The sequence below is a fragment of the Chinchilla lanigera genome, unplaced genomic scaffold, assembly GCF_000276665.1.
Source record: "Chinchilla lanigera isolate Chin_1 unplaced genomic scaffold, ChiLan1.0 scaffold00041, whole genome shotgun sequence".
Lineage (NCBI taxonomy): Eukaryota > Metazoa > Chordata > Mammalia > Rodentia > Chinchillidae > Chinchilla > Chinchilla lanigera.
In genome coordinates this window covers 10,181,057-10,207,594 of record NW_004955442.1, presented here as the reverse complement: position 1 = coordinate 10,207,594, position 26,538 = coordinate 10,181,057, and the positions used below count along the sequence as shown (strand labels likewise).

At 38.3% G+C, this 26,538-nt stretch overlaps 1 long non-coding RNA gene across 1 annotated transcript; it reads left to right on the top strand.

Moving 5' to 3' along the window:
- The first annotated feature begins 364 nt into the window (after positions 1-364).
- LOC102020059 lies at positions 365-15,798 on the top strand. Its single transcript, XR_262130.1, has 2 exons — positions 365-442; positions 14,246-15,798. It is a non-coding gene; the product is annotated as an uncharacterized LOC102020059 (long non-coding RNA).
- The last annotated feature ends 10,740 nt before the right edge of the window (positions 15,799-26,538 follow it).

The following is a 26,538-nucleotide window of genomic DNA, read 5'->3' as shown; positions in this document are numbered from 1 at the left end:
TGCATATGTAAGGAAGAGAAAGAGTTTGCTTGTGGCCATTCCTCCCTTTTAGTGTTTGTTGATTCTCTGTGTTCTGCCGCCATGAGCTGTAGCCCTCTGCCATGTGCCACTCTGCCTTGTAACCTGCCAAGTATGGACTGAAACCTCCACAAACTGTGAGCTAAATAAACCTTTCCTTCCTAAATTTTGGGCGTCAGATATTTTGCTCCAGCAATGAGAGAAAATTAACCAAGACACCTACCCTCAGGGATGAAAGGGTTAAGTCCCAGATAGCCCCAGTGCCAGTGAGGCCATCTGAGATCTTTGCTTTGCCAAAACCAGCACCATGCTGAATTTGCAGAAAGGTCTAATTTCCCCTCTGCAGCTCTGAACAAGGCTATTAAGACACTCTTTCAAGTTTTCCCTCTGGGAAGGTTTGCAGCAGCTGCACTGAAAGGAAGAGGTAAGAACTGTAAAGCTTTTGGAAACTGGGCTCTGCACCCTCCAGCAGCCCCAGGCTTTCTCAGGGCCACCTTGGTGTGGAAGCAGCAGCATGCAGGGTAGTGAAAGACCTGAAGGTTTTAGGCAAGGTTCACGTCTGATTATATGCTTGCCAGAGGGTGTCCTGGACAGCATAAAGCATTTTTTCCAGAATAAGGCTAGAGAAAAAAACTTATTTAGTTTAGGATACAGAGGAGCTAGTCTGAGCACAGTTTACGGTGATTGGGAGAGAAATGCTGTTTTCTTTACTTGGAGTGCCACAAATATCATGAGTCTTGCTGGGCTTGATATTGCAAGTACTTCCATAAAGTGCTGTGGGTTATTGGCATGTATGCTTTGTTTGGAATATATAAGTCATTTTAGGAACCACTTCCAGGAGAAGGACACTTAGGTAGGCAACATGGAAAAGTAGCCCACTGGGACACAGATCTGTATTTTCATGGATTCACTGAGTCTCCCTCTCCCTTCCCTGGGATTTACTTTCTTCATCTCACATGTGAGGTGGGATGGGCAGTAAAAATAAAATCAGTCACAAGCCAATTATACATTGTTAGCTCTGTGCTGAGAAATATGGGGTCATATTTTTACTCTTTAAAATAATTATGCAACTGTTTGGAAATCACTTGCATAACCATGGGAAAAGGCAGCTAATGAAATCTCTTTTATTTGCTATTCCTGGAGAAGATGAAATCTATGATTGAAATTTTTCAAGATGGAAAATTCTGTTCTTCTAATACTTGAATACTTTCCCTCATGCCTGAGACTAGATAACTATTTTTAACTCTTCTCAATCATTTGAAATGTTACTCACATCAGTGTTGCAGAAATTCTTGAGCTTAGGACTCTGTTTTTAGATATCAAAACTCAAAATGTGTATGAGACACAGAGCACAGACATTCCTCTGTTTTGTGTGCTGTGGTGAGCAAACTCTGTCATACACGGCTAAGCTCCAGCATGTGGACTCACTGCCTCCGTCAGCTCGCACTTCCTGTGGGTGAGCCCTCAGCCCTAACTGTGTTGTTCATTTCTGAGAGTCCATAGCTCTTATAGATGCTAGAAAACAACCTCTAAACAGCTGGAGAGACCCTGAGGCAGTGTTATGATAAAAACTGATGGCTTTTCAGCTTATTGTGCTCTCTCCTGCAAAGCTGTCACTGGTTTTTTGTTTGTTTGTTTGTTTGTTTGTTTATGTGTGTCTTTTAAAGGAAGTGATTTTTTGCACAACAATTCAACGCTCTCTGGTGTCAGTTAGGAGTAACTCCCTGTGCTGAGAACAAGAGAAAAGTGAAGATGAATGGGACATCTGCTGTGTCCTTGCAGAGGTCACAAGCTAGTGAGAAAGACAGACCCGCCCACAACCAATGACAACAAAAATCAGACTATGATAAGCCGGAACACTTTGAGAGAATGGCGCGGGGACGGACATTTCCTGGATGGGCACTATTTGGAAAGCTATTTGTATTTGGCAATGCAGGATGAATGTTAGGGAGAAAGGAAGAGAGAAAGCTACAGAAGGTGGGGAGTACGTGCATGTCCAGAGAGCAATGAATGAATGATTCACGTTGACCAAGATGTAGTCAGTGTACAACAGCAGTGGAGAAGAGATAGAGATTTATAACAGAGCAAGAATAGTATTCTAATGCATTTCATTTTGAAAACTTGACATGTGATAGACACAGGCTGGGTTGGCAGGAGAACACACAGGCCCAGCTCTCAAGAGAGTGTATAGCAAGAGAAGATCTTAGGCAAAGCACTGATCACAACACAAGGTGGTACATTTTCTAGTGTGGATATATAGAGAGGCTTTGCACTAAATATCTGACATCAAACAGGAGTACAAAAAAGTGTTGGTGAGCACATGGAATGCACTAAGAAAAGATATTCCTAGTGCTTAAAGTAGCAAAACTAAAGACGTGGTGCCATGACAGTTTCTAGTACCTTTAGAGAATTGCAATAAATTTAGGAAGGCCAGAAATGTAGACTAAATCAAGGGCAAGCAGTGGAAGTGAAAGCTGAAAAATGTGTGACTTGTTCTAAATGAAGAAAGAAAAAGAATGCTTCACTTATTAGAAAATGAATTGCAAAGTGTAAAAATCTACAATAAAGTATTTGACCATGCTAAAAACTATTTTAAATGGTTCATGATTTATAGTACATAATCAGCACTCTGCATAGATTTTTCCTTATGATTTTATGATCAATTAATTTTCCATTTTTTTTATGGAGGGGATGATTAATCCAGATGCATGGAATAAGTGAATTTTTGTCTTTAATACAGAAAATTTTGTGAGCTACCCTAACCCTATCCATAGCACTTACTTGGACAACATAAACGCTTCATGCTGTGCTCTCTCTTATGGCAACCACCAGGCTTACATGGTTATCAAGTACTAGAAATGTGACTGGGGAACTGAAAACTGAATGCTTTATTGTATTTAATGCTACTGAATTTAAATTTAAACTTAAACAGCTTAAATGTAGCTACTGACTTCCATACTGGATAGCACAGGCCTAGACAAAGCAAGTATGTATAAAAAGCTGAGATGTGAAATTTGATAGAATTATATTTTTCAGAGCACTGTTCAAAGACTAAACAAATGAGACAACATATCAGATGGGACTAAGTCAACTAGGAATAACATTATGATGTTAAATTCTCTCTGTAAGTTTAGAAATCAGGTAGGGCTGTGTGTGTGTGTATGTGTGTGAGAGAGAGAGAGAGAGACAGAGACAGAGACAGAGACAGAGGGAGAGACAGAGAAAGAGAGAGAGAGGCTAAACGTTTTCTCTTCCTAGAATTACCTTCCAGTTAGAGTTAAAAGAACCAGTTGAACAGAGAAGGTTTTTAACAGCAGTAGAAATGAAACAAAATTTTAAGACCAAACTTAAACCGCAACCTTAATGCAAGTGTACTGACCTTTGATAGAATGACCTTATGAAAGGATTTACACAGTCCAAGATACGTAAGGAATAAAACCTTGTGCCTGAAATGAAAATATCTTGCTTCTGACTCACCAACATCCTTTTCCCATTTTTCTGGTTTTAGCATCAAGTTTTTTCCTTTGGGGACTTGTCATTTCCACCTTCCAGATGGTCCTCACAGAGCTTTAAATCTCAAACCCTGAGCATGATGGCCGAGCCTGGTCAATAAAAATACTTCACCAACCTAAATTTAACGATTAGTTTGAGGATGAATTAAATGAACCAGCTAGGATTCTCCCTGAAATGCTTCCTAGATGCTAGATTGTTCTCTGAAACTAAAAACCAGAAATATTATACATTTGAAGTTGCCAGTGATCTCCTTGCCATTTGTTTAAGAAAGGAAATAGAGACATCGAAAGTTGTATATTCCAAATCCCTGCATTGAGCTATGGCAGAATCTCATAATCCATCTTCTGGGAATTCCTAGTATTTGAGCTATTTAATTTTCTCTTTTTATAGCAGCTGGTTTGAATTGGTTTTATGCCACTTGCAACCAAAAGCTTTTACGAATATATTAGCTCACAGAAGATACAAGACTCAAGATTTTATAGATGTTTTTCAATTAATTAAATTTAAATATTTGCTTCTGACAGACAAGTGAAATAATAATGTTTAGTTAGTAATGGCTGATTATGAAGCAGAGTGATTTTTCCTTATTATTTTAGCAATTAAAGAGTAAAAGAAAAAATAAAGGCAAACTTGGACTTTCCCAATATTTTGACAACTGGTACATAAATGACGTTAAAATCAAGTACTGCAGGAATATGTCACCTACTTTAAAATTCAAACACAGTCTCCAGCAATTGTGTCCACCCTAACATCATCACTCTTATTCTACTGACACATGAGGGAATTACATTTTGAAACAGGAGTCACGGTCAGATTTTGCCCTTCTGATAGAACAGTTGTCTCCTCAGTCCTTCCCCCATTTACTTTCCAACCTGTGTGCAAGAGAAGCAGAAAAGTCCTCTAAAAGGGTGGATCTGGATAATTTCCACTGACCTTGGGAATACACCCCACACTTCCAGAGATTGGAGATATCTACACCTGAGGTGTGGACTCTCAAATATGCCTGAAAGTAAACCAACAACCCCAAGTGAAAATTCACCTTACCCAAATTATCTATAAATCAGTGTAATCATCTATTAAGGGAAGCTGTTGAAAGATGTACAGCATTTGCATGGCATGAGCACACGACGCAGGGAGGAGATGAGAGGGATGACATAAGTGAGGACAGAACCACAGAGCATGGACAGTGAAATGATGAAGGACCTAGGAAGGACTCGGCAGTGAGACAGACAGACAGAGAGAGACAGAGACAGAGACAGAGAGACAGAGAGACAGAGAGAGAGAGAACATCAGGTTGTGTGATATGGATGAGAAATACCATTCAATAAAAGCAGAAAATTCAGGTTATAAAAGACAGAAAATGCCAGTAATTGCTGGGAATGTAGCTCAATGGCTGTGCTTTTTCTCAATGACCTGGTTTCCAACTCTAGAACAACCCTCCCCTCCACCAAAAGACAGCAAAGGAATGGAAAAGAAAGCTTCTGAAGGTGTCTCTACAGAAAAGGAGAAGACAGCACTATCTCTGGACTGTCTGTTGAAGACAGAAGTGTTTTAGGTATGTGCAGGTTCAGCATCAGCAATAGAGACCATGGTGATGTACAGTGTGGCTTCTAGAATAAAATACATGAGCTCAGATCTGGATTACATTATTGATGCCACAAAGCAGAGGATCTCAGCTGAGGCAATTGTGTCTTCCAGGGACAGGTGGCAATGACTCATCCCACCTGAAGAGGAAGGGTGTAGCTGGGAGAGACCAGGGATAATGCTAATTATCTTATACTGCCTGGGGAACCACCCCCAATGAAGAGTGATTCGGCACAAACTGTCAATGGTGCTGTGATGGATAGACCCAGTCACCAGTCATGGCAGGCACGTTTCCTAGAAATAACAACACCCACTTCTTGGTCATTTGGGATTAAATGGGTTAATATGTGCAAAGTAATGGGCTGTCAAATCATTATGGATAACACCATTGTTACTGCTGTTTTATAAGTGAGTATGGTAGATCCAATTATTAATTGAGAGGGGGTAAAATGCCAACAGAAAGAGAATACCTTTAGCATTTCTGTACCAGAGCCTTTGATTTTCAAGTTGTCTTTTAGAGAGAGTGGGGAGCAATCAGGGCTAGGGAGAGGGAGGAAGCTGCCTCTAGAGACTGGTTCATTTTTGCTTCAACTCTGGAACGCCCCCTGGGTGTTCAGTCTTCAGATACAGAAATACTCCCTGCAGTAGTCTTTTACCAGATAGGAAGTGCTGCAGACCATTACTCAAGTTAAAACTAATACACTTTGAGCCAGGCATGGTGGCCCACACCTGTAATCCCACCACTCGGGAGGCTGAGGCAGGAGGATCACTGAAAGTTTGAGACCAGCCTGGGCTCCAAAGTGAGCTCAAGACCAGCCTGAACTGCATAGCCAGACCCTGTCTCAAAAAGACAAAAAAAACAAAAAACAAAAAAAAAAAAAACCACAAAAAACTCAAACACTTTGGATAGAAATGATGTATAGACAATCAACCTGATTCCATGGCTGTTGCTGTTGAGATTGGGCTATTTTTTGGAAGGATGGGAAGACGGATATAAGATAGATAATAGATAGACGATCGATGGATAGATGATAGATAGATAGATAGATAGATAGATAGATAGATAGATAGATAGAAAATAGATGAAATAGGTATTTGGGGATACCTCTAACCATAATATAGTGCATTTACTAATGGAAATGTGTACGTTTGAGAGATTGCATACATATGTTATATTTATGTACATTTCTATTTTCAACAAGGGCATAAAACAGTTTGAACAGATCTTGGGACATACAAATGTTTTGTTGCCAAACTGTAACAGGAGCCGTGTGTGTGCGCGCGTGTGTGTGAGTGTGTGTGTGTGTGTGTGTGTGTGTGATGTAACTAGAAATCACCTGCAAAAGAGTTGGGCAAGAGGCACACATCTGAAAGATTCCTCCTCTAGTCAGACTCACTTAGCCCCTTAATCCCTTACACTGGCAGCTGAATCCCAAAGATGTGTTCGAATGCACAGAGGAATAATAAACAAACACAGCTCAGGCCTCTTGGCGTCATGGAAAAAAATCACCTATTTCTTGTAAATAGATTGTAATAAAACCATAGCGACTGGACCTTTAGTGGAAAAAAGAATGAGCCGAAAGGAACTCTGACTTGGTGGCCTTTAAGCTACAAAAACAAACAAAAGAGCATTGAAATGGACTCAGACACATCCTTTCAAGACCATCAGTTTTTGAAGGTTTATTAATCTTCCTCTTGGCCAGGATACTGGATGGTTTTAACCAAGTGAAGGTAAAAGAAAACAATAAAAAAGAGTTGATGGATGATCTGGAAGATGTGTGTTCCCACATCAGCAATTAAACATTTTTTTTTCTACCTTGTTTTCATGTGTCTGCACTGGCCAGATTCTGTCTTTTGGAGATGAGCTAAAAGAAAAATGGAAGGTTTGGCTGTTGGTCATAGACATGTGTGATAGAAGTCTTAGAATTTGCATGCCTTCTTTTTAATTAATAGGGCCTGATTTCCATTTGGAGGACTGTATGCTTCTTTCTCCTTGAATGGAAGTGTGTGTGCTGGGACACATGACTTAGACCAAACCAATTAGTTCATTACATTCTTTCTGTGACTGCTTTCTCCTTGGCTTGCAATCTACTCTGCTCTTTTCTACTATATCAGTCAATATATTCCCTTCATGCTAAAGTCAGTTTAATGGGCTGGGGATATAGCTCAGCTGCACAGGCGCCTACCTGGCAAGCATGAGGTCCCATGTTCGATTCCTGCTACCAAAAAAATAAAAAAGTAAAGTCAGTTTAATGGGTTTTCTGCTATGTATAACTCAAAGGATATTTGTCCTTCTCCTGGGTGTCTCTGTTGATGCTTGAAGTAGTAGTTTCCTACTGCTGCTGTAACAAATTACCACAATGTAGCGGCTTAAAACAGCACCAGTGTATGACTTTTGTTTATGTGTAGGTCAGAAATCTAGGCAATTTAAGTCATTAAGGAATTTCTTTGTGACATTTTTCTAGGTTGACCCAAGAGGCAGTTTAGTATCAAAGATTTGGAGTTGAATGGAGTTGCCAGTTGGAGGTGTTACATAGGAAATTTGTAGTTTTGACCTTGTCATTTTTACATTTTTATATTGGAGCAGTAATGTAAACCTTTTAGTAAGTAGCCTTTAAGAATTATGAAGCATTGTATAATAAAATATCCCTGACCTCTACCCTAGCCCTACCTTTCAGGGCAAGGGAAGGAAGAAAGGAAGAGAAACAATGGCAGGATGAGGACAAGGAGTGGGCTGGCCATGGAGCAACATCGCCATGATCAGGGCAAAGAACAGGCTATAGGGGCCTGAGTTTTAAGATCCTCTCTGAGGAAAAGAATTCATAGATAGAAGTAAAAATGTGTTACAAAGCTGAATGTTTACTTACAATGAGAACATAAGCCACGACAACTTGCATATTTTTACGAGCTTACACAGAAGCATATACATCACAAAATGCAGAGAAATGATGTAATACTGCTTTTCTTTATCATCTCCTTGACACACTTACAGAGTAATGTTTTTCTCACATTGTGTTAGCTGCAAATTCTTTGATTGCTTTTTCATATGACAACAATTTAATAATGTTTTTAATAGAGAGAAAGGAAGATAATTGTTTTGTTGATTGGAGTGCATTTCCATTAATATCAGTGGTTGTGTGCCATAAAACCTGTGGCTTTGAATACATTCTCATTGTATGCAGTAATGATACAGGTTCTGGCCCTAAAAACTCAAAAACTCTAATGAAATTTTATTCACTTGGGCTGGGGATTTAGCTCAGTGGCACAGCGCCTGCCTGGCAGGCACAAGGTTGTGAGTTTGATTCCTGGTACCGGAAAAAACCTAAAAAAAAAAGGAAATTTTATGCACTGTATTTCCTATATGACAAAAGAAAGCTACGGAGCATTTAAAAATCATATAAGTTGTGTCTTTCTAAATATTCATGTTGGTAGTTAATTATGTTTTGATTAGAACCAAGTCAGTTACACCAAATTTTACACATCTAATAATTGGGAATATTTTCTACAGATTTAATTTCTCTACCTCTCTCTCTCCCTCCCTCCCTCCCCTCTCCTGTTTTCTTTTCACTGGTAGGGACTAAACCCAGGGTCTCTGGCATGATAGGCAAATATTCTACCACTAAATTATATTTCCAACTTCACATCTTTTTTCTTTATTGCTACTCCCATAATTCCAGGCCTGGAGGCTATAAGACCAGGTATATTATGATTGTAGGGTTCCAATTTGAATTGACCACAGCCATCTTGAGCCATAATTACAATGATTGCCCAAGAGTAAACCTAGTTAAGTTTTTCTACATAGTTTCCCAGCAAACTACAAATAGATGAAACCATTTGAGTGATAGGTAGTTTAGGAATATGTCTGACTCTTTGATACGAACTTGAGATAAACCATGTGAACCCTATCTTAAATGAGTCACTTTAATCTTGTCAAATTTATAACTGACCTATGTCATGGGGATCTCACTTGATCTTGCTACTGTCCAGAACCATGCTTCTGTTGGTAAATGCCCCAGTAAATTCTACTTTTGCAGTTTTGGATCCATCTGCCTTTCTTCTTGGAGCTGGTTCTCACACACTGGGGTAGAGTTGTTTTGGAAAGATGATATCACTTTTGCTCAGCATTTTCATTTTGTGACTCTTGAAAGCACGTACAGTGTTTAAAACACATATTCTTTGAAGCAATTCCTACACTGGAATGTAGCAATAATTTAACTCTCTATGGAGGTAACTGAAAACTACATCAATATATCATGCTCATCCAAGTAAAACGTATCCCCAAATCAAATTCTCTTGAATGGATTCTCAAAGTGCCTGGGCAGTTTTGACACTACATAACAGGAAGAGGGAGTATGATGGACAGGCGGTTGGGATATAATCAATAACCTGAACTGGTAGCAGTAGAGTATTTGCCTTAGACATTGCTGGAAAATGTATGACCACAGGAACACATTGCTGAGTTTTGACCCCGAATCTTGGAAACCATCAGTGTAAGTGAAAGGTCTGGATGCATGAGATGAGATTCAGGAATTGTAAAATGATCGTATACATGATAAAAAGGAGATTTTTATATGAATTATGTGATAAACTGAAAGTTTTGGGGACTTCTTTTGTTTTATTGGCTGACTGAGTACAAATGTACCTGCATCTAAATCCACATGGTGTGGTACAGAGGTATGAGTGTGGTTGGAATGGGCCTGACCAAAATATATGCATTGAAACAAAAAATGTGAAACTATGAGAGAGAGCAGGGTAAAGGGGGATAGTGAGGGCAGGAATCAAAATATGCTATGTGCATGTACAAATCTGCTAAAATGAAACCCATCAATTTGTGTAACCAATATGCACTAATAAAGAGACATGAAAAAATCCATATGGCACTGATTTGGAATGGACATCTTAGTCTCACATTCTCAATAATTTGACATTCTATCATTTTCAAAAACCCTTTCCCAGTCACAGTTTCTTTAGTCTGTTTTCCTGTCTGCTCATAAGACTTGACCTAAATTAAGGCACTCGTATAATATAAGTGGAGTGAGTGTGTGTGTGTGTGTTTGTGTGTGTGTGTGCATGTGTACTTGTATTTGCGTTAGGAATATGGGTCCTCTTATGATCAATAAGGATATCTTTTTAAGCCAACTTGGCTTTTAGTGTGTGTTCTCCCAAGATCTGGTAGAGCTTTTCGGTATGTCTGCTAGCCAAGGCAGATACAGCCCATAAAGAAACATACAAAAGGTTAAAACCAGGAACCAGATACTAGGTACAAAGCATATTTTCTTTTGATAAATGTATCCACAAAATTTCTCTTCATTTAATAAGTGTTCACAGAGCATCTATTATGTCATGTGTCCTCTGCAAAGACAGCAATCTACAAAATAGGGAAAACTAGGAAACACTCTAATATGAATCAAAAAAATCAATGGACTCCTGGTCCAGCACTCTCTTCTGCATTGTCTCAGTCTTTCCTTGTTTTTGAGGTATTTTGTGGCTCTTTAAATGTAATGCAACATTGTTAATTTCCTATCACCTCGTCTGGAATTCTGTATTACTTGCATTGTTTATGTGTTATCTTGTAAATGTATGTGTGTTTGTTAATAGGTCTTTGTTCCTTTATCTTTAAAATAAAAGTAAATAAAAATAAATTGTGCAAAATGTATAGTGCTGCAAACAAGCCTTTTTCAGGGAAATGCAAATGTCCCATGGAAAGCAACTAATTCTTGCCTTGTAGATGTTAACCAGTTCAGCCAGCTTTGCTTCTTTTTATAAGTTATTTTCCACATTTCTGAGGCCTACACATTTTTATGTCTTTTGGATTCTCCTTTGAATCATTTGCAACACCTTACAGATTTCTGCATTAATTAAAAACTCTTTAATATACCCTAATTAAAATTTTTGACATGTATGCATGTTATTTTTATAAGAGAGCCATAATTTTACCATTTTTAATACTTCTTCTTTAGCCTCACAACACATACTTCATGGAAGCTATAGGTATGTTAACCATATTATCTCCTACAACTATATGTTGGCAGGTTCTTAGCAGCCCTGAGGGTCTATAACAGGGCCACCTCATATTGTCTTTTGATCAAAGCAGAACCCTCATGAAAATTGACATTTGATTTGATCAAGTGGAGTTTATAAGGTGTGTGCAGCATGTGTAGGCAGAGAGAAGAATTCAAGAGCAAGCCAGATTGTCATGCACACAGCTGGGGATCAGTTCTCCCAGAAGGAGATTTGTGGTCCTGGGAAGGGCAGGTACTGGACAACACTTCCGATAAGCCGGGAGAGTTCGCAGCTGCCATGGCCTGTGCTTCATGATAAGAGAGTCTGCAGGCAAGCCGTCTTCAAATAAGATGAGTCCAAGGGCTTGGGGGAGATGGGCTCGGAGAACCTAAGGGCTGCTGTCTCTCCCCTCGATTTCCTGGGATGAGGGTTCCAACTACTTGCTTTGATGATCAGACACACAACTTCCTTAAAAACACATTTACCCCAGGCTCTACAGTGGTACATTTCATACAGCAAGAGCTTGATTTGTCTGTATGGCCAGGTTAGGTCATGAAACCTGCGTTCATCAAACTCCATCATTGTTTTTAAAGGGTCATTTTATAATTTCCTGACCATTTTCATTCTGAATCCTGGGTTCAGGGGTAAACCCCACTACCTGCAATGCCCTTGTTCAGGGTAAGGGCTCATTCTATACCTCATTTATTTTTCTACCCAGTGGCCTTTCCTGGGAATGACCATTATGGATGGCCTCATCTCAAATGCATTGCTTCCTTGATCCTTATCATTTTACTCTACAGTGGTACAGGCTGCCGGCAGTCTGCCATGGGCCAATCTCTCCCTCTTCCACAGAAAATTCTAGCTGAGGTCATGGAGACAGCAGGGGAAGGCAAAATACCAAATAAAGTGCCTCTTTATGTTCTTTTAAAATACAAATTTTCAGTGCATTCCTGTGTATCTGGTAATAAAAAAAAAAAAAAAATGACTGCTGAGTGATCAAAAGGAGAGGAAAGATTTTTTCTAAACTTTACAGATTTGTGGGGTAAGTTTTCTTACAGATGTCATGTTGGGAGCTGATTTCACTGGCAGGAAGACATTTCTGGAAGCTAACAATACCCTGCAAGGATTGAGAAGTACTACAGTAAGCAGGCTTAATTCCTGACCACATATGATCACCCTGACTAATGCCAGACTTGCCTCAATCCTGCTAATGTCCCCCAAGAATGCACATGATCACATAGTCACTGTTTTTGCTATAATAACCCAAGTACACTTTCTCTGCACAAAGCCCTCATTTGCTCTAACTGGACCTGTATTTCCCAGTTGGAAAATCTATTCTGTACCCAAACAAAACTGCCTTTCCTTTTATGTTAGTCTGCTTTATGATTTCTTGGTTTCCATATCTTTGGTGCAAAGCATTTCTTGTCTGAGGGACCCACTCATTAGATGATTGTATTTACTCAAATGAAATTCAATTGCAGTGAAGAAATCCAAATGAAAGGATTTTGACAACTGTAGCTAGTACACACTTAATTATAAAATGCCATCATTATAGGCTTCTCCCAGCCCTAAAGAACCCTAATGCCTTTCCCTCACAGAGCACTGGTAATGCCTCAATACTAATTCTACTAGTAGAATTCATTGATCTTAGTCAAACCAAATTGCTGTTAGTAACGCGAATATACACATATTCAAAGATTTGTTTGCACATCTGCACATCTGCCTTGAGGAAGTTTATTTTTGACCTTGGAAGATATTAATACATAGGTGTGAATGATATTATCAGAGTATTTACAATTTTCCAGACTTCAAAGAATATATTGGTTATATAGTTTGTGGTTACAATAATAATATTCTATATTTATGAGGTTCATATGCTAACCACCATTCTGAGCATTTACATAGATTATATCACTTATCCCACTCAAACACCGTTATAAAGAGGCTTTATTGTCCCCATTTATAAATGGTCATATACACAGAGTCTACTTGACCAGTAATGAATCACTATAACATTTAGAGTCAGGATTTCCACCAAAGTTGTCTGTTCCAGTCCTCACAATCTTACAACTCATAAAGTTTTTTTCCTATTTATCTTCTTAGTCATACAATTGATGTGGTAAAGTATAGTACTTCTCACATTTGTTTTAGGCTATGAAAGCTGACACTTGGCCAGTGAAGTGATGGTTTCAATCCTGTATACATAGAAGAATCATCCAGAGATTTAAAACTCCTTGCCTAGACCTATATCCCCCTGAGACATTAATTTACCTATTCTAGGTGAGGCCTGACCATATATATATCTCTATCTCTACCTCTATCTCTCTATCATCTATCTATCTATCTATCTATCTATCTATATCTACCTATTTATCTATCTATCTATCTGGATTCCTGCATAGACAGAGTTAGGAACCACTAAGTTTTTGACACAAAATTATTGAACCAAATCCACAGGCATCATCCAGAGAAGAGAGACTCAGAATGCAGATGGAGTTTGTTGGATTTCTCTGTGGTGACTTCAAATATGAGGCACAAGGTCTCTCGGTAGTGGGGATTGGGTCTTGTCCTCCAGTGTCACCTGTCATCACAGCTCCTTTTGGGTCTCAGCATGCCACCCCAGTGAAACACTTATGGTGTGTTCTAGGAAAACTTCATGTCTCTGATCTCCTGGCTGATAGTTCACCCCTCAGTTTGGAAAACACACTTCCTCCTCTTCCTGCTCACCTGTGACTATAAATGTTTGTTCCTGTGGGAAGGGATCCTTGGCCTTGATCTTCCTTTGCCTAACTACAGACTTGTGCAACATCCTACACTTCCCTCATCACAGTACTCACCATACTAGATTTCAGTGGTCCTCAAAGGGTTCTACATTAATTTATGCTTCCATAGGTAAAGGATTGATAGAGTTAGCAAGTAAAATTGCAGGATACACAGTGATAACTGAGTTGCAGGTAAGCAACAATTTTCTGTTAGTATACCTACATTAAAAATACTATGTGGAATACACTTATCCTCAAGAAAACTTGTTATTTATATGAAATTTAAATTTGACTATATTTTACCCCATACAGTTGCTTTCTGAGTGGGAGGAGAATTTCTTTTAAATATTCTTCATGTTCCATAGATCTGAAGATTCTGTTAAGCTTCTTCTAAGAAGATAAGACCTCACTGAACCTTGCCGTACAAAAAATGAGCTACAGGCCACCTAGGCATAACTATTCAGAAATACATATTAAAATGAAGATTCTTGAAGCTGCTGTGAACTTAATGAATCAGATCCTCAGAATCTTGGCCAGAAATTTTAACAGTGTGATGGTAAATTGTACATGTCAACCTGACAAGGCTGAGGAATGCCCAGATACCTGGTAAAAACTTTATTTCTAGGTATGTTCTTGTAGGTGTTTCTGTTTGAACCAGTGGGAGGAGTAAAGAAGATAAGGGTGATTATTGTGCAGTCTCCTGAGGAACAGAATGCCACAAAGCATGGCAGAAGGGTGATATTCTCTTGGCTTAAGCTTGAACTCTCATCTTCTCCTGCCCTTGGACATTGATATTTGTGGTTCTCAGGCTTTTGGATTCAGACCAGAACTGATATCACTGCCCTCTAACTCTCAGATTAAGACTGAAACGCATAATCACCTTTTCTGGTTCTCCAATTTGCAGATGGAACATTGTGGGACTCTTTGCAACATAACTGTGTGAGTCAATTCCTGTAACAAATCTCCTTTTGTGTATTTCCCTATGTGGTCTATTGCTTCTGTTTCTCTGGGGAACCCAGACTAATACATACCTTCATCTGCACTCTTAACCAACAACTCAGGCAATTCTGATGAACTGTGAATTTACAAATCTATGTCAAGAAAATAACTTTTTGATGGAACTTTGGGGCCTAATGTTCAAATGCGCATAGGTAGGAAAAATCAAGACTCATTTCAGTTTTGCCTCTGTTTTCTCCCTTTAGGGTGAGTTTTCAAATATCATATCTATTCTATTCACTATTCTATTCCTACTGGCTATCATAGTGCCTACCATACCATAGTGGCAAGCTGGCTATACATAATCAAAAAATAGGAAAGAATAAAAATTGAATTGTGATAAAAGTCATTTAGCAAACAAGATTCTTTCAACAAATAAGATTTATTTGGTACTTTTTGTGTTCCAGACACTGTATTAAGAAATGAGGATACTGCTCTGAGCAATATAGGCAAGTGCCTACTTTCACTAAATCCATATTTTTCTAGAAAAATATAAGCATTAAACATAGTATGTTTAGTCTCAGAGATAGCTGCAATGAAAACTAAAATAGAAAATTGATATAAAATGCAGGGGGGTTGTTACTCCAACATTTATTTCTATATTTTTATTCTGTTTGGATATCTAACCACTGGGTGGGTATACTCTGATTAATAATTGGTTATGGTAATCCCATTCTCCTTTGCATGAGTTTTATAGTTCAACAGGTGATCCATTTCTGAAAAGTGAGAAATAAATCAAAATATTTTACTAGTAGTTTCTTTACTCTTCAGGTAAAATATAAGTAGGAGCAATGGCCTTTTCCTTTGAGGAATTTCAGATTGTGTATGACAATCAGGGTTATGCAGCTGATGAGGAGGAATAGGATAACAAAGGGGCATATCCTACTTCTTGATAGTTCTAGTAAACACCTGAATTTACCAACTGTGGTCCCATCTACCTTTCTTGTGACATGATACATAGTTTTTATTTCTGAAACCGTTTTAAATTGGATTGTCTCTGCTTGTATCACAAATACTCTAATAATGACAATGAAATAGAGTATGATAGGTGGGAAGGGAATGTGGGTAGTCCAAAGACTACCGAAAATTTCTTGCTGGTGTGATAATATTTGAGCTACAGACTTACATAGTGAGAAAATAACAATGAATCATTTGAATATCTGGGAGCAATAAATTCACAAAAAGAGGCTATAATGTCCAAAAATCCTAATTTGTAAATAAACTTGATGTGTTCAAAGCTTTAGAGGGCCAGCTGAGGTGGGGAATGAACTGTCTATATGGATTCACCAGTGGTATCATTTAAGATCCCAAAGATGAAGGCAGAGAATAAACTACAAAGGTTTCAAAGGCTAACTACAGCTTTCTTTCCAAAGATGGCTGCACCTTAATTCCTAGAATTTGTGAAGATGTTACCTTGTAACAGTTCTAAAAAGGACTTAGTAACTGTGATGAAGTTTGAGATCATGTGATGATCCTGGATTATCCTATCTACCCACATGTAATCAGAAGACTTTCCATAGCAGTTCTTGTCAGATATGGAGGATCCAACATAGAAGACAATGTGACCACAGAACAGAGGGAGAAAAGGTGAAATGTTGTGGGGTCATGAGCCAAGAAATGAAGGAGTCTGGAAAAGTCAAAGAAACAAATTCTCTTCTAAACGGAATTACCCCTGCCTGCCCATTGCTTACAGGCCCATAACACAGCTTTGGGGTGTATGGTCTCCACAACTGTAAGATAAGAATGTATGTTTTCTAAGCCACTACTTTATGGCAATTTGTTACAGCAGCAAAAGGAAACGCAAATGACAGGGCATTGTGTGCTGTGGAAAGTGGCTGAATCTAAGGGAGGGATTTATGCCAAGGGGAGTAGACTAGGTGTGGAAAGTTGACAAGAGGAGCAAGATCTGATACTACTGCTATAATGGGAAACAGGGGACCATGGACACACGGGTCAAAAGGAAGGTGGTAATGGGAAGGGTGACTCACCACCTCCATTTGTTAAAGATTGCAAGGGGTTCCCAGGATATGGACATTTCTATTTTAAAGCAGAAACAGTCCTGACATGCAATCTGGAAGAAATTTCTGAATTGTTTGGGGTAAAAGAGAGAGGGTGCTGTTGGTAGGCATTATCAACCAATCAACAGATAAAAAAGATGTGGGTTTTTTAAATGCAATAGAATACCACTCAGCCATAAAGAAGAATAAATTTGGGACATTTTTAGCTAAATGGACACACCTTGACAGCATACTCTTAAGTGAAATAAATTGGACACACCTGTGTAAATATCACATTGCCTCTCTCACGTGAGAAACTGAAAGTATAAATAAGAACCAAAATATACAATAGATATTGTGAAATAGGAACAAACTCTTCAAAAGGCAAGGGGAATTGGAGAGGGGGAAGGAAGGGGAAAAAATGAGGAAAAAAGATAAAATGGAAACAAAGCTTTATAAATGAGATGAAGAGGGATTTAGGGGAGGGGAGGGGAATGGGAAATAAAAAATTGGAACTAAGATATGTCATGTACAGGTACAAGTTCCCTATGAGATGAATGTGGTCATTCAGTATATCTAAATTGTACCAATAGACTTAAAAGACAGAGGATCTGATTAACCCCTGATTTGGGCAAGAAACTGGGTAAATGTTGGCTCCTCTTAAAGAAAAGAAGTGGGCAGAATGGGACATAGATTGGAGGGGGTGGTGAAGAGCCCAGTGACACCTAGTGGTAAGAGTTGGGAGATAGGATGCTGACCAAGAAATAGTGCAACAAAAATCAACTCACTCTATTTCATCATTTTGCAAGCACCAGCCCTGAAGTTACCCAGTCCAGAGGCTATTTTTTCTTCATTTGAAATAATCACGATAACAGCTTTGTCCTTACAAATTGAGTTTGTCTTCCAAGGTGTTTGCAAGAGCTTTACAAGAAGCTTAATCAGTTTCACATGAATTAATGATGGCTATCAAATGGGGGGAAAAGAATGAATTCCAAATAAATACTTATTGCATAATTGAAGTTGCAAGAACCCACTATGAATAAAATATATTTGTATTTACAGGGCATAAATCTGATGGTGAAACTGTAGGGTGACACACAGCTTTTTGATAAGAACTCTGAACAGTGTTAAATTAGTAATAGGCTGAATACATTTCTTAATTATGTCACGGCATTGTGCTTGGGAATACCATTTGCAATAAATTGAGTCCCATTTGTATGCATGCAGCACAAGGAGAAAGTGTCTGTATTGTGAAAATCCTACTGTACTCATGGGAACACAGGTTAATGTCATCTGCTGCTTAAAATGAGTCCTTGGTTTCAGAGCTTGCAATTGTATTAAGACTTATCATGTACTCTTTCATCAAAGTAATAATTACTATAGATTTACATATCCTGCCACAAGCAGAAACATGACTCCTTCAGGGCTTTTAGAAGGGGGAAGCAATTATATGAGAAAAATAGAGATACGGATACATGATAGATAGATAGATAGATAGATAGATAGACAGGTAGATAGACAGACAGATACGTAGATACATAGAAAGCAAGATCTTTTTAAAAATGAAAATACAAAATTAAAACATTTTTTCTTATTGAAATGACTGTAAAATAGGTGAAGGCACAATTACAAAAGTGAAAAGCATCCTATAGTGGATTAAATAGTCAAACAGACAACAAAGAAAAATGTCCTAATTCCTGGAACTTCTTAATTTAACTTTAAAGGAACTTTGCAGATATAATCAAATTAAGGAACTCATTGGAGAGCCCTAAATTCAGTGACAAGTATCTTTATAAAGAATGATTTGAGATTTGAGACCTAAAGCAGACCAGCGCTGGGGCCTACAGATAGCGTGGAAACATTGTGTAACAGAACATAGAATTGAGACAGAGGTACCGAGAGAAGAAAGGATGTAACAAATTGGAGGCAGAGATTGGAGTCGTGTGTGTGCAAGCCAAGGAGCATAAAGCATCACCAGGAGGACCCAGAAACTGTGAGAGTCTTGGAATTCAGCTAGATAATATAGTCATAGTGTAACGTTTGAATACTTAAGTGATAACAGATTCAGTGCAATAATTGACTTTGTGTAATAATTTACTGTAATAATGGACTCCATGTAATAACTGGTTCCTCATGTGATAATTAACTACTTGTATGATTATTTTCAGGGCAATGATTGATTCTAGTGTAAAATTGATTCTGTGTAATAACTGGTCCTGTGTAGTAATTGATTGTGTGTAATAATGGACTCTGTGTAGTGTGATGAGTTCTTTCTGTAATAATGGAGTATCAGTTAGCATTTCATTTCTGGGACTAAATACCTGAGAAAAGCAACTTAGAGAAGGAAATGGTTTCAGAGGTTTCAGTCCATGGTGAGCTGACTTCCTTGATTTTAGGCCTGTGGGGAGGTGGAACATCATGGTAGAAGGGTATAGCAGAGGAAACTTGTTGAACTTATGGCAAGGAAACAAAGACAATGACAGAACCAGATAAGAAGAAACTTAGGATCAGATATTGCCCTCAAAGTCACAGTTCCATGATGTGTTCCCTTTAACTAGGCCCCATTTCCTAAATTTCATGGCCTCCTGATAGTGATACCAAAGTATTAATCTATCAATGGATTAATCTGTTGATGTGTTTAGAGCCTCAATGATCCAATCACCCTCCAAAAGCTCAATCTGTAAGCACGTGAGCATTTTGGGAAACAGTTTAGATCCTAAGCATAACAGATAGGCTTTCTAATTATAGGTACAAACATGTGAATGCTTGGATTAGTAGAGATTCCAATAAAGAGGCACTTCTAGTTTCAGGCAATAAAAAATTGATGTGTGTCACCTTATTGTGCAGAGGAAAGATGAGAATCATTAGCCCATGCACCTAAGAAGTCAGGTGGATACTTGACTTCCAGCCCAGGCAGATCCACATTGCCCATGAGATCTTTGGGACTCTGTGGCCCTTTCTAGCTCTGGTTCTTGACTTTATTTCTAAAAGAGTCCACTCTCTACCTGGTAAGAGATGACCCTAGCAGCCCAGGCTTCCATGACACATAGTGTGATTTATCCCAAGGAATTTAAGAAAGCCCTGTTTTCTTTCTAGCATCCATATCAGCTCCCAAGGATAACTAGCCAGCCCAGTCTATGTACCCACACCTGAGACTCCAGAAGCAGACAGCTTGATGGACAAGTACATCATTATCACAGGGGTGGGGCGTATTCACAAAGTAAATGACCACGGTGCAGAACATGTAGGTAACAGATGTCTCCTGTTGTTCACAACTTGTGAGCTGCTGCCTCCCGAGGGCTGAGCACGAGCTTCATGAATTCATTCCAGCAAGTTCTTCAGTTTCAGGTGAGCTGTGCACTGTCTTTAGAACACTGAAATGTCTAATACCTGCATATTTATCTGGCTCATTTTCAAATAGGCATAACTGCTCTTATGCAGAATATAATGCAAAATCATTGAGGGCAACAGGTTTATAGTAATAGTTTGTCTTAATAAGTTTTCTAAATCGATATCTACTAAGTAGATAGTGACTGCCCACATACTATACTATATATTCTTTTTAAAAGACATCTTGTGAAATGCCTGTAAAACATGGAAGTGTACTGTGTATTTTTTACCACCTATTTGTGCCTTTTATGCCATAATTTTTTTCCTTAGTAAAATTTTTACAAATGTAGACAAAAACTGAAATCCTGTCTAAAACTTATATGCTCAGATTGGGATAATGAGAATGAGGCTCAATGAAAGAATCTTCAACTGTCTTTATAACCTTTTCCCTTCTGCTCTTTAGAACATAACATAAACATTTCTTCAGAAGGACGGACTTCTTATGATGTCTCTAATTATGTCTGTTGTGCTTTGTGGTTCCTCTCAGATTGATGTGTCCTATCATTTCTTCTCCACTTTCAATATATGCACTGACATATATTATAGGTATCTGCATGGCTGAATAGACTGTAAATGCCAGGAGAGAGGGTCTGCAAGCAGGGTTACTTGGTCGTACTTCTAGTCTCTGACACAGTGCCTGGGACCTCATAAGTATTCACTAAATACTTGCTGAATGAATAAATGAGTCCATCAGTACATAAGCACCAAAGGGAAATCACAGGGAGAAATCTAATTTTCTTCTTAAAACATTATACAATTAGAAGATAAAATGCCTGGTTTGTAATAATCTCCAGGAAATAGATGTCTAAATGTTTTACTATGTAACATCTCTCCAGTTCATGGGAAAATGGTGTTGCTTTTAGAAATGCATTTAGAAAAAAGCATTGTCAATGATTAGAGGTGCATAGAAACAGTTCAAAGAGAAGGTTGAAAAGTTGCCCAAATATGCTTGTTTGATGGAGAACTTCAAAACCATTGTCTAATTTAAAAGGATAAAAATTTTACTTTTGATACATACAAAAGCATAAATCTCAAGTCAGATCAGTGTGAAGTCCACCCAAGGATAGACTCTTACTGACATTTTTAGTGGAAACTAGAACAAATAGGCTGGCAAGTTATGCATAAAAAGGTCACCTTCAAAACTCAACACTAATGGTAGTGGATAGTCCCATATTTGCCCCACCAAGCATCTCTTCCATTTCTGTAGCAGCAATGATTTTTTCTCACTGGAAAGCCATCCCACAGACCTGGTACCCTCTCTGGCTTCCCACACACCAAGGGAGGGGCTCTATCTCATTGGTTAATTGTTGACTCTCACATGTCCATGTGACCTGAGCTGAGCCAATCATAGTCTTCTCAGAGAGTTACCGGTGAAAGAAAGTTGCTTTCATTTTCATGAGTGAAATAAGCCCCATCAGCTGTGTTTGGGAAGGGTAGCAAACTTTATGCCGGCTCCATGGGTAGAATAGTCTAAGAAATGGTAAGAAGTGAGTTTTCTGATGGTATCCTTTAGGGCTTTTGCTGAAGAGGGTGAGTCCAAAGCCATAAACACCCTGGGACTTCTCACTTACTTGAGTCCATTGGTGGAATTTTTTTTCTTTAGTTTTGCTTGAGTTGTGTTATCTTCACTTGTAACTTGATATCTGTAGCTTATTTTGTGCTGAGATGGATTTTAAAACTTTCTAGGTCTGGTTAATCAGTGTTTTACAATTGTTTGGAACAATGGAAGAGTTTCATAGGCCTATCTTTGACTGATTTCAAACAGGTTGTAACATAGTTTTTCCCCATACCTTAGGATTCCATCCATTCTGCCAGAGATGTCCGGCCCACAAAATAGTATAGCGATAGTACAGAGGCATCCTCTAAAGAGCACCGTGAATGTGCTTTTAGAATGTGGAGGGGGGCAGGGGTTTCTTTTCAAAGCTGAAGAAGAAAGTAGGACATTTTTCATGTCTCTGGCAGCTCCATTATGATGCATTTGGACATTTTTGATAAAATTATGAAGCATAAAAAGTTTGAAGCATTGAAGATTAATTCTCCTCCATAAATATATAGATCATAGTCAAATTCCATATGACAAGTTCCACCCAGAGCAAGAAATACTTTCAATGTAATTTCATAGTGATATGGAGGCAGATGATGGGACAAACACACTGAAGAAGGCTTTTGTGGATTGTAAGTGTCAGGTTAAACTCATAACCTGATGAATCGAGCAGCAGCTGCTGTGAAAATGGAGGGTTTTGTTGTTTTAAAGTTGAAAAAAAAGTTAAGAGCTGGTACAGAGGTAAAATTAAAGTAAAAGAAAATAAATAATCCATATCTCTTCTGTTCTGTTTAAATATTAAACTGTCAGCTGCAATTTTGAAATGACACAAAGAGGCTTGCTGAGCTGAAAAAGTGCTTCGTTTGTTGGGTTCCCATGCTGTCTGAACTACAGTTTCATTTAGGGATGATTCTGGGGTAAGACACGGCTGTGTTGTACAGTCTTTTACAAGTTAAGAGTCAAGCACTCTGCTCACTTGATGTTTTCTATTTCTTGCTCGCATTCTTCTTTAACCTCCCAGCCTTTTCCAGGAGCCTAGTACAGTGCAGTGCCCAGTGGAGTGAAGGCACTGGCTCCAGTTTTAATTTCTTTTTTTTTTCTTTTTTTTATTTTAGAAATAAAAGGAGGAAAATACTAACAGACCGACACCATTTTACAAAATAGCATAGGATCAGTACAGACATTACAGAGTTTCAAACAGAGTGGTAGGGAATTAACAATGCTTATTGTATTACATATTGATATCTTCAATGTAGTTTCTCATGAAAACACATATAGACATACAAAGCTAATCAACCAATTCCAGTTATAATTTCCATCCTTTCCCTGCACTTCCCACTGCTTTTTGATTTGACTCACTGTTTGTCTCATTCTTCATGGGATTCCTAAGGACCAAAAAAATGAGGAGCTAAAATATTTCCTCTGAGTTGTGCCATCGTGAGATCCTGCTGGGATCTTGGACAAAGTCTTGCACACAAAGATATTTGGCCCAAATATTTCTGTCTTTGCTAGGATCAGTCCAGAAATTTTGAGAATTAGAGAAATACATGTGGGGTCCTGGTATGGTGTGATCAAGCTGTATCTGTATTTGCTCCCTGTGCAATTAACAACCTTGTTGAGAAAACCATAAAGGAAGGTAAATGAGTATTGGAGCTTTGCTTTGCTTGAAGGTCATCTCATGGAATAAGATTCTAAAAACCATAGGGCTTTAATAGGGAAGCTAGAAGGGGAAGCCATGATAGTCAAGCTAAAGTGAATACAAATAGTCAAGAACCAAACTCCACTGAGTCCAAAGGCAGATTTGTGTACACCAGATAAGACTCAAGCCAAGCGATTTGGAGAAGAACTGAGGTAGGATTGGAGCATATAGATGTCAGCAATGAGTGAGAAGGATCCTAAGAGACCAATAAAGATGGCTTTGCAGTATCTACTTATACTTGGGCATTTTGTTTTGTTTTGTTTTGCAACAGATTCCCCTCATCTTATCCATCTTATAAGGTTTCCTGGGAAGCAGAGCTCCCCTACCACAATAGAACATAAACTTTTTTTTATTATTTTAAGGAGAAAAGAACAAAAACAAAACAGCACAAAAACTATAATAATGATACAGAATTTCAAAACAAGATGGTAGGAAAGCAACAATGGTTGTTGTATTACTTATTATTATCCTCAAAGTAGTTGCTCAGACTACCAGATATAGGTATACAAGATTGGTCAAACAATTATAAACCAATAAAAATTAGTAGTAAAATTATCTTAGCTACCTTGTGTGTGTGTGTGTATTATATTTTTCTTCCTTCTTTCTTTCTTTTCTCCTTTCCTTCATTCTAGTTGTTCTTTCCTATTCAGCAATTTCTTTCCCTTTCACAATATTTATTGTACCTTTCAGTTTTATTTACTCTTTTGGGTTCTTACACTAGGAAGACAATATAGTGCTTACACATGTGAGTCTGATTTATTTCACTTATGAGTATGGTTTCTAGTTGCATCCATATACCTATAAAATCCTTGCGTTTATCTTTCTTTATAGCTCAGTAATATTCCATCATATAAAAATACCACATTTTTCTTATCCACTCCTCAACTGATGGGCATTTGGGTTGTTTCCAAGATTTTGCTATGACAAATTGTGCTACTATAAACATATGCTGCTATACACATATATCACTGTGATAGGATGTTTTCAGTTCTGGGAAAATATCCAAAAGGGGAATGGCTGTATTAGATGGGACCTCTAATCCTAATTTTTTGAGAAATCTTCAGACTGATTTCCAAAGTGGTTGCACCAGGGTACATTGCCATCAACAGTGGAGAAGTTCCTTTTTCCCCACAGCCCCTCCAGGATTTGTTGTTGGTTGATTTCTTGATAGTAACCATTCTTATTGGGGTGAGGTGAAATCTCAGTGTCCTTTTGATTTGCATCTCTCAAATGACCAATGATGCTAAACATTTTTTCATTTATTTATTTGTCATTTGTATTTCTCATCTGAGAAGTGTGTATTCATCTCAGATGCCCATTTTTGGATTGGGTGTTTGAATTAGGGGGGTCTTAGTTTTTCAGTTCTTTATATGTTCTAGATATAAGTCCTATATATGTCCTTTATATGTTCTAGATATAAGTTCTTTATATGTTCTAGATATTAGTTCTTTGTCTGAGGGACAGTAAGCTAAAATGCTTTCCCACTCTGTGGGTTGTCTTTTCACTCTATTGGGTGATTTCTTTTGAAGAATAAAAGCTTTTTAATAAGAGGAGATCCCAGTTGTTGATTCCTTGAAGTGTTTCCTGTGCAGTTCGGGTTTTGTTCATGAAGGCTGTGCCTACCCGTATCTTTTCAAGATTTTGACCTATTTTCTCTTTAGTAGATTTAGTGTTTCTGCTTTAATATTTAGATATTTGATCCATTTTGACTTTAATTTAGTGCATGGTGATAAACATGGGTCTAGTTTTAGTCTTCAGCATGTAAAGCACCAGTTTTCCCTGCACCATTTATTAAAGAGGCTATCTTTCTTCCAGTGAACATGTTTAGCCCCTTTGTCAAAGTTAAGGTGGCTTCTGCATCTTCTAATTTGTAGAACATAATCTCTTTAGAAAACTCATTTTTCCAAAATTTCCTTCATCTATTAGTATAGATGTCATTTTAGACAAGATAGTCTTTTGCTGTGGAAGGCTGTTTTGTGCTTTGTGCAGTGTTTAGCAAAGTCATTGGCTTCTAAGGATGACATCCCAGCAGGATCACTCACCTATTGTGCCAGCCAAATATCTTCTGGAGGCAAATCATCCTCTGTAGTGTGACTCAAGGTCTAGATTCAGTGATCAGGCATATCTCCAGAACAGGGAGCTGGAGAGTCCCAGAAGCTCACTCCAGCTGTTTCACCTCCATCCTGAGAAGGTAAGAGCACACAGCTCTGACATTAGAACAAGTTTAAGGCCTTTGCAGAGAGAACCTGCACTGTTTAGGGTTAGCCAAGATAGCTAGCTAGCATTTAACATCAGGGATGCTGTCACCAACTGAATTCTGGACTGTGCTTTCAGAGGAGGCAGTCTGTTTAATTCCCTTTCTGCTTTTCTCTTAAGTCTAATTCTCCATCTTTTCTGGTGATTCCATGAGAAACCCAAGTAGTCTATCAATAAATCCCAGTTTTGCTTAAAAGAGCAATGGCTCATTTCTGTTGCTTAAACTAAGAACCATAATTGATAGACTGGCCCTGATACTTCACTGGAAAATAACCAGAATGGAGCACTGCGAAAGAGCTCCATTCAGAGGTCATCATGGACTGAGAAGCACTTAGCTGGATTCAGACCCAAGGTCCAGTGGATTTGGAATGAATAAATAACATCAGTGGAATTTTCCCCTCTGCTTTTCCCATCAACCATTTTCTCCCTAAATTTGAACCTTCAAGAAATTTTTTAAAATTAAGTGAAATAAAAGGATGTATATAAAAGTTTTCTTTTCAGAAATCTTTTGTATTTAGGAGTGCATTCAGAGGCTGACAGTCTGAATTTAATCCAGGCACTTAATATTTGGTAAGTTTGGATATGTCACTGTCCTAAGCTTCAGTCCTTTCATCTATAAAATATAGGCAAATTTTCCAGTATTAAAGATAGCAGTGGATAGGAAGGTTTGAAGCAGTTCTCAAATGTTTTTGATTTTTGCCTGTGTGGTATATATTTCTCTTACTTTTGTTTTTCTCCTTAGGAAAATCATATCAGCATAGGACATTGACCCAAGGC